Source organism: Aquarana catesbeiana, linkage group LG04 (genome assembly GCF_042186555.1).
Source record: "Aquarana catesbeiana isolate 2022-GZ linkage group LG04, ASM4218655v1, whole genome shotgun sequence".
In the NCBI taxonomy this organism is placed as follows: Eukaryota; Metazoa; Chordata; class Amphibia; order Anura; family Ranidae; genus Aquarana; species Aquarana catesbeiana.
In genome coordinates this window covers 7,335,214-7,347,360 of record NC_133327.1, presented here as the reverse complement: position 1 = coordinate 7,347,360, position 12,147 = coordinate 7,335,214, and the positions used below count along the sequence as shown (strand labels likewise).

Here is a 12,147-nt window from a genome sequence, read left to right as displayed (position 1 = left end):
GACCAGGGATTAGCCGAACACTCTCCTGTTCAGCACCAGAACATGTGAACAGGCAAAAAATTTGGCAGAACACACAAACACCTTTAAAGTTAATGGGACACAAACATAATCAAAAGTGCTAACTTTAAAGGCTTATATGCAAGTTATTGTCATAAAAAGTGTTTGGGGACCCGGGTCCTGCCCCAGGGGACATGTATCAATGCAAACATTTTTTTTTTTAAATGGCCGTTTTTTTCGGGAGCTGTGATTTTTTTTTTAATGCTTAAAGTGAAACAATAAAAATGAAATATTCCTTTAAATATCGTGCCTGCGGTGTCTGTCTATAGTATGCCTGTAAAGTGGCACATGTTTCCCGTGTTTAGAACAGTACCACAGCAAAATGACATTTCTAAAGGAAAAATTGTCATTTAAAACTGATCACGGCTTTAATTAATTGTGGGGTCTCGGCAATATAGATAAAAGTCATTGAAAAAAAGAGCATGGGATCCCTTCCCCATGCCACATGCCCTCAACATGGGGAGGGTGCTTTGGGGTAGCACCTTGCCCGGTGGTTGTGGGGGTCTGTGGGCGGGGAGCTTATCGGAATCTGGAAGCCCCTTTTAACAAGGGGACCCCCAGATCCCGCCCCCTCCATGTGAAATGGTAACGGGTACAATGTACCCCTACCATTTCACAAAAAAGTGTCAAAATGTTAAAAAAAACAAGACAGCTTGGGACAAGACCTTTTTTAAAAAATAAAAAAATAAAAATGTCCCACAAAGTCCATTCATCTTCTTCTATGGCTCTGCCGACGGACCGAAAAATAAAGAAAAAAAAAACGCCACCGATCCGCCTCCATGGGAGGCACCCGCTGTATGACACTTCAGAGCCATTGACAGTCCTTATATAACTTCGGGGTTCCCCTTAATATTCTTACCAGACCCAAAGGGCCTGGTAATGGACTGGGGGGATCCCATGCTCTTTTTTTCAATGAGTTTTATCTATATTGCCGAGACCCGACAATTCATTACAGCCGCGATCAGTTTTACATGACAATTTTTCCTTTAGAAATGTCATTTTGCTGTGGTACTGTTCTAAACATGGGAAACATGCACCACTTTACAGGCATACTAGAGACACCACCCAGGCATGATATATAAAGGAATATTTCATTTTTATTGCTTCACTTTAAGCATTAAAAAAATCACTGCTCCCGAAAAAACGTCCGTCTTTAAAACATTTTTTTGCATTGATACATGTCCTCTGGGGCAGGACCCGGGTCTCCAAACACATTTTTTATGACAATAACTTGCATATAAGCCTTTCAAATTAGCACTTTTGATTTTTCATGTTCATGTCCCATAGACTTTAATGGTGTCCCGGCAGCTTTCGAATTTGCCGCGAACATTACATATTGTTCGATGTTCTGCGAACAGGCGAACACCCGATACATTGAACATCGAGCTCATCCCTACTGACAACATCTCATTTCTTGAGGCCCTAAAATGCCAGGACAGTACAAATAACCACCAAATGAGCCCCTTTTTGGAAAATTATGAGGGGATCCTACCATTCCTGTGCCCCGGTTCACAGATCTGTACACCTGCTCTGTCCATTTTGAGTAGTTCCCACTGACCCTGCGCACAGTATCTGGATCTGAACAGTTGCCCATCATGATGGGTTCTCATGATCCTGCACTGAGTTTCCGGATCTGAACACCTGCTGTTCTCATTATGAAGGGTTCCCACCATCCCTGTTCTAAATTCTTGGCTTTGCCCCAAGAGGAGTATTGGAAGAAATTCAGGAAATTAAGATCACACCATTGGACCCCCCAATTTAAATATCCATTTGGGTTAACAGTTCCTCAAAAATTCCAGGTTGACCATCAGATTCTGCATAGTTGCATATGCGTAGTTCACACAAGTTTGACCCTTTTAGTGAGATGGTAATAAAGAGAAAACACACATATATCATGATATGATGCTGGATGACATTTTATTACTCTTATTATTATGTGGTCATCTGCACTGTGAATTCCACCTGGACACCAAGGGCTCAGGATGATAGTGTTGGTCTGTCATCAATGGTCTTGTGATGTGTCACACTCCACTGTAGCCTCATTCTGTGAAGGGTAAAGAATCACATACAATAATCAACAGACAATAAAACAGAAGTGTTATCAGCAATTGTGAATGTAATAAAGCCTGAAAATTATTGATGATTTGTGTATTTTTCAATATGGCGGAGATCTGAAACTCTGTCAGCTATAAAGTATCTATAGAACATATAGTATTTATTGTACTCATTCTAATGTGGGGGTAATGAAATATTTTTAAGGCTCAGGGGCAGGGACTGTACAGAAGAAACTATTTATCGTTGGTGGGACCTTCCTCCTTTTGTTCCTTACTTAAAAGGACATTTCATTTACTAAGCATTCTGCTATAGTACACTTTCAGACTTCCAGATTTCCACTATCTCCTGTAGTGCTATCAGCAAGAATGACTTCAGGGGACCCAGGAAATCAACACTCCCAAAAAGTGTTGGTTTCCCAGAGAACTTCTGTGGACCTTTTCTTAGGATCAGAGCGGTGTTTAGCAGCACGGGTGACAGGAGAGGTAACAATGTACTCTTCTTGAGCAGATAGACCTTTCCTTGGAAAGTGATTTTATAGCAATGGGTTCCTCCCCACTCTCTCACCATCTGGACGTGACGTGTCCAGCCGCCCCTGAGCCGAATCTGAGAACCAGGAAGCGTTGGGAGCCACCAGCACAGCCGGGAACATCAGCTGCCTCTCCACCTGCGAGCCAACCACCTTCCCCCAGGAATGGATGAACTTCTGATACCATTTCACATGCACTGTAATCTCTACAATCTTGTGTGTTTAAAATTGTCTGTCCTATATTAAAATGTTTTTATCACGCTGCATTTAGACCCCTTTCACACCGAGGGCATTTTGCAGGCGCTATAGCATTAAAAATAGAGCCTGTAATCCGCCCTCAAACAGCTGCAGCATTGTCTCCGGTGTGAAAGCCATAGGGCTTTCACACCGGAACACTGCGCTGGCAGGTCATCAGGAAAAGTCCTGCCAGCAGCTTCTTTGGAGCGGTGAAGGAGCGGTGTGTTTACCGCTCTTCCACCGCTGCTCCCCATTGAAATCAATGGGGCAGCGCTGGTATACCGCCAGCAAAACGCCCCTATTGCGGCGCATTGAGGGCGGTTTTAACCCTTTCTCGGCCACTAGCGGGGGGTAAAAGCGCCCCGCTAGCGGCCAAAATGCGCTGCAAATCCGACGGTAAACCGCCGCCATAAATAGCGGTGTTTTACCGCTGATGCTATAGGCGGCTCCGTGTGAAAGGGGTCTAAGATGGCGCTGCTCTCTTCTTTGTTTTTTACTGTCTACAGAGCTCCTTTTAAGTAACAACCTCCAGCAGGAAGGTACCACCCCCAAAGAAGTGGTTTATTCTGTAGAGGCCCTGCCCCTGAGTTTTTACCCGTGCTAAGCTCTCAGTATTGAAGGACTCTCTATGCTTCATGAAGCTTTTGGACTTAGCAGCTCAATATCTTTTTCTAGATGGGTGTTTGAAATTAAGGACCACTTATGTGGTTGAGTCTTCCATCTTCTGGTCATATTTTATCTTCTGGGCATATCACATTCCCCAATTGGTGAGCAGTACAGCATGGTGGTGTGCCTGTTCCATCTATAAAGTGCTGCTCCAATCGAGCACTATTAAAATAATGCAACTATGGGTTATAATGATGCTGGTGGAGTACTATTGAGATGCTGTCCAAATATTACATAGCTTTGGCCACTAGGAGCAGATTTATAATCCCTGCACCACTAGGCCAATTATCCTGCACTATAAAATGGAATAACATGTATATGAGTTGCTGGTGCTGCACACCCCATTTGTTAAATTTATACAGGTTCATATATTAAAAATTTCCATTTTGTATAACTATCCTGCCCTACCCCCACTCCTACTGCAGTTGACTGACCAGCCTTGGTATAACACAAAAAAAAACAGTTAACATAGCCAAACCGGACACAGCAGGGCTGGGGTCAGAGAAATTGTAAGAGGTACCTTGCCCGCTCTGTGTCAGTAAAACTACATCTGAAATCTAGAATAAGACAAACTGTCACTGGTCATTTTTGTGTTGAAAGCTTATAAGCTGATGTCTTATATTATTTTTTTTTCATTCTTTATTTGAAATCTTTCAACAAATTTAACAAATAGGCATTCATTTCATGGTGCTATCATGTTGTGTTTTCAGACCATGCTAGGCTTTCCATTAAGAAAGTCCAGCACTAGCTTTGAACTTGTTGATTCTTTATTCATCTGTGTATGTACTGTGATCTTCTGCTAAACTGGTCTATTCAGAGCATAGTAATAAACCAGCTTTCTAAAACTCTACTGATTTTACAGTAAAATTACCATGTCAAAATCAGCTACAAAATCATCGTTTTGGGAAAAATTACCTTTTAGAAACTCTTTCCATGTTGCAATGCAAAGAGTTCTTCATTTCCTGATTTTGTGCTCCTTATATATTGTATTGTTATTTAAGATTTATTTCTCAACAAAATGAACAAAATATATATTAAAAAATTGAATGCAACATTATCCACTAGCCGACCAGCTGCAGTACATGTACATCATTTTGCCCACATGGGTTTAGGAGAGCGCTGTGCTCCACCGGACACAGCAAATTGCGGATTCCGGTACCTGGCCGTCTTTGGCGACCAGGGGATCATGTGATCACATACCAATGTCAACAAAGCTGTTGCTTTGATTGGCCCAAAAGCTATCACATGGTACATGGGCCAATCACAGTACCATGTGTTTAGTTGTAGCCAATTACAGATCACTAATAATCACAGCTGTCATGAATAGTTAACCCATTTATGACAGTTGAAAATGTTGCTGTTACAATGATCTCCACTGTAACAGCAAAGTGTACACCCCCCCCAAAGTAGTACTGTGTTACTATGGTGACACAGAACTACTCTGATAAAATTATGTGACTTTTTAAAAAAAAAATGAAAAGAATGTTACAAAATTAAAAAAAGTTTAAAAAATGTAATAAGAAATGATTTCATGTTTTTTAGTTTTTTTTTTACATACTGTCACCAGTCAGTGTCCCTGATCGTCACCACACCAGACATATGATGACACTGTACTGCACTGATGACAGTATGTGAAAAAAAATTATAAAAAAAAAAAAAAATTCAATTTCTTTATTTTCAAAAAAGTTGTGACAAAAAATGACAACTGCAAGAAACTCGTCATGCCTCTTACTAAATGTATCAGACTGTCTACATTCCAAAAAGGGTCGTTTTGGGTGTGTTTGTGCTGTCCTGGCATTTTAGGGCCTCAAGAATTGAGATCAATTTTCAAATATATATACCATAGTTTGTAGACTCTATAACTTTCGCACAAACCAATTAATATACAGTTATTGGGATTTTTTTAACCAAAAACATGTAGCAGAATGCATTTTGGCCTAAATTTATGACAAAACTGTATTTTATTAGATTTTTTTACATCAGAAAGTCAAAAACATATTGTTTTGTTTTTAAAAAAAAATCTGTCTTTTTTCTTTCTTTTATATAATAAAAAATGAAAACCCAGTGGTGATCAAATACCACCAAAAGAAAGCTCTATTTGTGTGAAGAAAATTATACAAATTAAATTTGGGTACAGTATTGCATGGTCACACAATTATCAGTTAAAGCAGTGCAGTGCTAAATAAGGAAAAATGCTCTTATCGTGAAGAAGGTAAAATCTTCCGGAGCTCAAGTGGTTATACAAATAATGTAAAAATTATTATAGTTTTTGTATATGGAGGATGTCCAATTTTATACTCAATGTTATTTTATTATGGGTTAGGGCTGTGCTATACATCTATGAATTCAACCTACTGGACATCTATACAATTATATATATTTTCCAGTGGTGGCTCTATTTTTAAAGAGTGTTCTGGTCGTATTAGTGTTCCTCAATGTCCAACATTGTGTTCCCTTTTAGCTCCGGAAAGTTTTACCCGCTTTATAACCATGACTATTTCGCACTGCGCTACCACAACTGGTAATTGCACAGCCATTCAACACTATACTATATTTTTGTGCACACAAATAAAGCTTTCTTCTGATGGTATTTGATCACCATTTGTTTTATGCAAACAAACAGAAAAAAACAAAGCTTTGAAAAAAAAAAACAATATTTTTACTTTTTGCTATAAAACATATTCAATAAAAGAATAAAAAAAAAAAAAAAATCTTTATAAATTCAGGCCAAAATGTATTCTACTACATGTTTTTTTTTTTTTAATACTAGTAATGACGGTGATCCCTGACTTATAGTGGGACTGTGATAGTACGGTGGGCAATCTGACACTAACTGACACTAGTCAGGAGGTAGACTAACTAACTAACTAACTAACTAACTAACTAACTAACTAACTAACTAACTAACTAACTAACTAACTAACATCTCCAGTCACACTAATACAGTAATCAGTGATCATACTATACACTGTCCACTGTCACTGTACTAATGACACTGGCTGGGAAGGCGTTAACATCTCGGGGTAATCAAGGGGGTAAGTGTGTGCCTAACAAGTGTTAATGTGGGTAACGTGGAGTGCTTTTTACTAAAAATCGGCTTGTTCCTGCTCGCTTCTTTGCAGTGAGAAGAAACAGAGAGCTTGTTCCCTCTGTACAGAGCCCTGAGTGCTTGTCAACCCAGGGCTCTGGGCTGCGATGGGACACAGTCGATCAGCAGGTCTCAGTTATGAATCATTGGCTGAAACCTGCTGACAAAAATCCAGCCTTGAACCTGGAAGAAGGTGCTGATGTACAGGTACGTGATGATGCCTGTGCATGCCACCCTGCCCCCACTAAAATTACTGTCGGTAGGTAGTTAATGAGCACACATTTTTGTTGTTCAAGAACAGGTCCAGGATAATTCGAAAGGCCCGTACACTCGATCAGACTTTCCGACAGGAAATGTTGGATGACAGGCTGTTGGCGGTAAGTCCGACCGTGTGCATGCTCCATCGAAAAAATTGTTGTCGGACTTTTGGCTAGCAGGTTCTCAAATTTTCCGCCAACAAATGTTTGTTGTCGGATTGTCCGATCCTGTGTACATAAGTCCGTCGGACAAAAGTACAAACACGCATGCTCAGAAGCGGTCGGTCTTGTGAACTAGCGTTCGTAATGGAGAATTTACATTCGTGATGCGGCAAATTATGAAATCTCCAAATGCAGCGCACAATTCTCTTCTTCTTTAATGGGATAATAATGAAGCTGCTTTGCTGGTGATACTGATATATCTGGTGATACTGAGTTATTGCAAACGATGTTTCAAAGGCTTTTTTTTTCTAGTGATATCAAGAATAATATTATTATGCTTTTTTTTTATTTGTGCAAATTACCACAACACCATTATCCCATAGTTTTTAAGATCAAAGATACAATTATGTTGGTGTTCCTTGTCAATTTTACATTGTATTTTATAAATGTAACTGCCTACTCCCAAACTGTCATTTGAAGTAAAACACATAGCCAAGTATTATTCTACACAATTTTTTTTATTGTGCATTAAAAAAAAAAAAAAATAGACATGCTATCTGCCAATAGAACTTAACCAAAATGTGCATTCTATGCATCCAAAAATATGGAAAATATACCAAATCAAATCATTATTCAACCTGAAAAATAGCAAGCAATAACTCCAAGGCCAATAATAAATAACACGTTATCTCCTCCGATTCCGCAACATGTCTGATTGACGAACGTCTGTTCAGAAACGAACTGAAAAGCACGAAATGAAAAGCATGAACCGAAAAACGCAAAAAGAAAAGCGCAAATTAACACTCACCAAACTTCTACTAATGCCGCGTACACACGATCGGGATTTTGGTCGGAAAAAGATATGTTGGCTTTTCTGACGGGATTCCGTTCAAGCTTGCCTTGCATACACATGGTCACACAAAAGTTCGCTGAACTTTGGACCATCAAGAACGCGGTGATGTACTGTACAACACTACGAAGAGCTGAGAAAATGAAGTTCAATGCTTCTGAGCATGCGTCGAATTGTTTCCGAGCATGCGTAGGAATTTTGCTCATCGGAATTGCTACAGACGATCACATTTTCAGATAGGAACTTTTTTCCGTCCAAAAAATTGAGAACATGCTCTCAGTCTTTTGCTGGCTGGAATTCGGCCAGCAAAAGTCTGATGGAGCATACACACTGTCGCATTCTCCGACCAAAAGCTCTCATCGGTCTTTTGCTGGCCAAATTTCCGATCGTGTGTAACATAACACAAAATTAGCAGAAGGAGCTCAAAGTGTGGTGCTAAAGAGCTGAAAAACAACGTAGTACGTCTAGTACGTCACTATGTTTGTAATTATTGGCCACCATTTGTGTGGCCATGCGTATGCAAGACAAGTTTGAGCCAACACCCTTCGGACAAAATTCTACCGATTTGGTGGCTAACAATCCGATTGTGTGTACAAGGCAGAAGGAGCTAGCTAAAGCTAATTAAACCCTTAAAAACAACTATTCCCCCCTTCCCATTTTCTACCTTCCCAAATGACTTTAATTCATTTCTCCAATAGAGTAAAACTTCAACTAAATCTCCAAATTTTTGCTGAAATGTCTCCAGCATGAACTGCTAGCTTTGCTCATATATATTTATTACTAAATATGATGTATAAACAAAGAAAATATCTTGAACCACTTACATTCAGGATTAACACATTTCACACAGTAACCCTTGCAGCACTTCTCCCTGCCTGGACAGGATGCATCCCCTTGGCAGCGTCTTTTTACTATTCTGCACCGTGCAAAGGTTTCAGAATATTTACATTTTCCTTCCTTATCTGCACACAAAGGAAATGTTTTGATGTTCAGCGCTTTTCTCCAATTATATAGGAATACATTGTGTATAACATTTATATCATTCAATATTTGAGCACTTCATGCAATTGTATAGAGAATTTCATTATTCCCTTGAGACAGAACACAACCAAAAAATCACCTGAACATGATGTGCTAACATTTAAAAACACGCACTGTAAAAGCTCTTTCAACACAGTATACATTATATGTCCCAAAGCTTGGGGACACCTGACCATCATATCGATAGTATATTTGGTTTCACTCCCTTGTTATCTCTCTCCTCAACTATTGAAACTCCAACCTCTATGACCTACTCTACCTCTGCACAGGCTATTGCCCCTTCAGTCTACCATGAATGGTTCTACCAGACTCATTCACCTACTGTACTGGTTTTATATTTGGGCAGCTTCCAGGTTTATCTGTGAAGAAGACAGAGACGGGCAGTCAGTAACATTCTCCAGCTGCACATGTTTCTATCTAAATGTGATAGTGGCTGTGTGATAATGGAAATATGACATCTGTAGTTGCAGAAAGGGGTGCCAATGCTGCCCCCCTCCTCAAACACGTCTATCCTTTAAGTGTATATGTGGAAGTCCATGTACCATCTAAAAACAGGACAAGGCTGTAGGAAACAGGGTTTGGACACATTGAATTAAAGCAGTTTGTAGAGCCAACCTTGCAGGACATACACGTGCCATCCATAACAAACACTAAGGGTCTGGGATGGAATTTGGGGGGTACACCACACATTTTTTTGTTTTGTAATTTTTCATGGGGTGCCCCTTCAAATCAATATCAGACCTGAAGAGTCTAGTATGAAGTTTTTTTTTTGTAGGGTTCCACTCAAGTTCCATAATCAGACAAAAGGGTTCGGTGTGTCATTTTGGAGGAGCCCACACCATTTTTTAATGGAATTCCATTTAAGGACATGAATGGCCTAGTATTAACTGTCGGGGACTTCACATCAGTTTTGTTTCTTTTTTTTTTTTTTTTTTTATAGGGTTCCCCCTAAAATCCATACCAGACCTGAAAGGGGTGGGACTCCACGCCATTTTTTTTCACACTGTGCCCACCTCTAAATGTATTGGGGGGGGTGAGTTACTGATTATTGGGATGCCGGCTAGTGCTGGCTCTCTGACAACCAGGAGCCCTGAGCAGGAAGCTTTTACACAGTTGTAGTAAATTGCTGCTATAAGTTTCAGTTCCTACTGCAGCCAGAAATTCTGCTCGACTGAAAACCCATTTGTTCGTCCATTCACAGAACCTTCCAAACAGTGGCTGAATCTGCACCTTATACACAATGTATACAGTGAGGAGGTCTCCCTCATATTATTTTCCCTTCTAGTTAAAATTTCTAGGCCTATAGTGTTAGGCTATTTCCTCTTACATTTTTCTTACAGTTTCTCTTACTAAATGTTCTTGAGGCTTTTTACTCATAGGGTCGAATGTTAGGGAATGTTCCGGTTCCCTGAATCTTGGAGCCTTTCGCATCTCTGTGTTAACCAGACAATTCCCAGGTTCTTTTCTCCCTTTATGTTCTCAAGCATTATTTTTAGTTTCAGTTATTTTAGTTTATTCTAAGTAATAATTCATTTCTATGTCCATCCAGTTCTGAGATTTACACAGCTCTGTCACATAAACAGTCCTGCCTGGTAGGGTACAAGACCCAACCTGTGCCCAGATTATGGACATTAATGTATTTACATATTCTTAACAGTCATTAAAAGAGCTTTAAAACAAGCCATGACTGACCTCTGTAGCTACTTGTACTGTGAAGTCATTATTTCTCAAAAACCTTTGGAGATCACAGCACAGTCCCAATTTACACGAGCCTCTTGCATTTGTTTTATTTAAAAGCAAGAGAAATTGATCTTGGAAATGCAAACAAACTTTATACTTCCCAGTTTACTTTTTCTCCATTTAATCCCACCCAGCCCCAGTGTCCCCTTAACAGGGTCTTTATATCCTGGGAGCAGGAAGGACCAGCCGATCACATGACCATGTGATTGGCTGTCACAGTGGTCACATAGCTTTGACAGCTTTGGCTGACATTTACAAAGGAAAATGTTTTTTAAGGTGGAACATGTAGCATGTTCCCGCTCCTGCAGAGGCTTGGCGATCTGAGCCCTCTGTGTGACCATTACGTCCTCCAGGAAATCCATACCAAACTCTTGTGTACAGACTGAACCTTGAGCTCATCCCTAGTCACAATAATCAAATTGTTGGACATCTTCTTGGTATGAGGTTAGGAGCACTAGTATAACATCTTGCTTGAAATTAATTTAAAATATTTATATGGAAAGAACATGTACATCACCAACTTGTTTGGGCTTGATCTAACCGACTGGTCATATTACCAATAGGACGAGCTAGCCAAAATTCATCCTCAATTTATTTAATCAAGATTGTATTATGAGTTCAAGCCCGGAGGAAGAGGAAGCACTTTGCCCCTGAAATGTGTTGGGTTTATCTGATGCTCTTAACAAATATACATTTTAAATACAATACAAATTTCAAGAAAGAGGAAAGCCTGTACTAGATACTCCTAACCACATATCAAGAACTCAACAAATAAAGCTGACGAGTTGGCCATGGCTGGAAAGCTAGTTTCTAAAGAACAATGTGTCCAATCTCCTCTCCATCACTAACCCACTTACCGGCAAAAGCTGCTTGAAGCAGGATAATCCCCAAGAGGATGAAGAGGGCCCCAACAGTGAACGGTCTCATGGCTGCTTACCTGAGTGAATATCTGTGTCGTAGCTCCACCTCTGGTATTTATATCAGAAAGTCTAATGGGAGGAAAGAATCAGGACAGGAATGGAAACTGGGTTGCTTTCTTTAGTCTGCAATATTTTTTTAATATTTTGAGGCATAGAGAGTGCATATTTACATATTTATCATTTATTTTTCCCAGCAGCCATACCAGCTCTTTTATATTAGATTTTACTTATTTTATGGCTTTCCACTACCATTCCCAGGCCAAAAATAATTAAAGGATTGGTGCTGGTATATTTGGCAGAGATGTTATTATTGCCACATACATTTGTGGCATTCCTGGTTTCACCTATTATTAAATCCAATGATGACATCACTCTCCTGTAAAAGATTAACCAGTGGTGGGGTATAAACTATTATGGAGTCCAGGTGTAAAGGAGGCATCCCTCAGAAGATGTTCTATAGGACAAAATACACAAGGCTGGAGCTACACTGTGACATCATCAAGCTGGCTCGGATGGCCAGGGGTTATTGGTTTTAATGCTTGATGTTA

General features: G+C 39.8%; 1 long non-coding RNA gene across 1 annotated transcript; it reads right to left on the bottom strand.

Moving 5' to 3' along the window:
- Nucleotides 1-1,949: 1,949 nt before the first annotated feature.
- On the bottom strand, nt 1,950-11,656 carry LOC141141323 (uncharacterized). The gene is made up of 3 exons (XR_012244047.1): nt 11,537-11,656; nt 8,723-8,860; nt 1,950-2,101 (listed from the first exon to the last, which is right to left on the bottom strand). It is a non-coding gene; the product is annotated as an uncharacterized lncRNA (long non-coding RNA).
- Between the last annotated feature and the right edge of the window lie 491 nt (nt 11,657-12,147).